We start from the raw sequence: 671 nt of genomic DNA on the forward strand, positions 1-671 counted from the left end.
CATTATGCAACATGATACAATGTAATTAATCCTAATATATATATGTATAGATAGATAATTCTATGTTTTATTTTTGGCAAAAATATATAATCATTTTATCCATAAATCCACATATGCATATGAAATAGGTGTCCATTAGAATCCTAAAGCATAAAGAAGGTACATTACCCAATCGAGAACACTTATGTAACGATAATGCAGATGCCGAGGATCCATTAATATGTCAACTATGTCATGCACTTACAAATCATCATTATATGAAAATGTGCTTTCCAAAAACTTGACGAAATGACGGTTCTTCTTTTTTTTTTCAAAACTTAAAATCGACTAACATCTTCTTTATACAGTTTAAAATTCTAACTGGAGGTATACATTAACTTAACATTAGATTTTAGTATATGTATATATTATAAAACGATTTCTTATCTATTTGTAGGGTACTGCACGCTAACGGCAAAAGCCATGAATCACATATTTTTTTACTGACAGACACGTATGACAAAGGTTCACAGAAGACCCGCAGGTTTCCTCACTGTTTATTGCATTCTTATAATTCATCTGTTCCAAGAAAAATAATGTTGGCAATGTAGAGGTAAAGTGTTCGCACTTCACTGCTCCCGTTTTTAAACTGTCGAACACATATTTACAATACTTGTTCAATTAAATGTCAT

Source organism: Penaeus monodon, chromosome 23, assembly GCF_015228065.2.
Source record: "Penaeus monodon isolate SGIC_2016 chromosome 23, NSTDA_Pmon_1, whole genome shotgun sequence".
Classification (NCBI taxonomy): Eukaryota; Metazoa; Arthropoda; class Malacostraca; order Decapoda; family Penaeidae; genus Penaeus; species Penaeus monodon.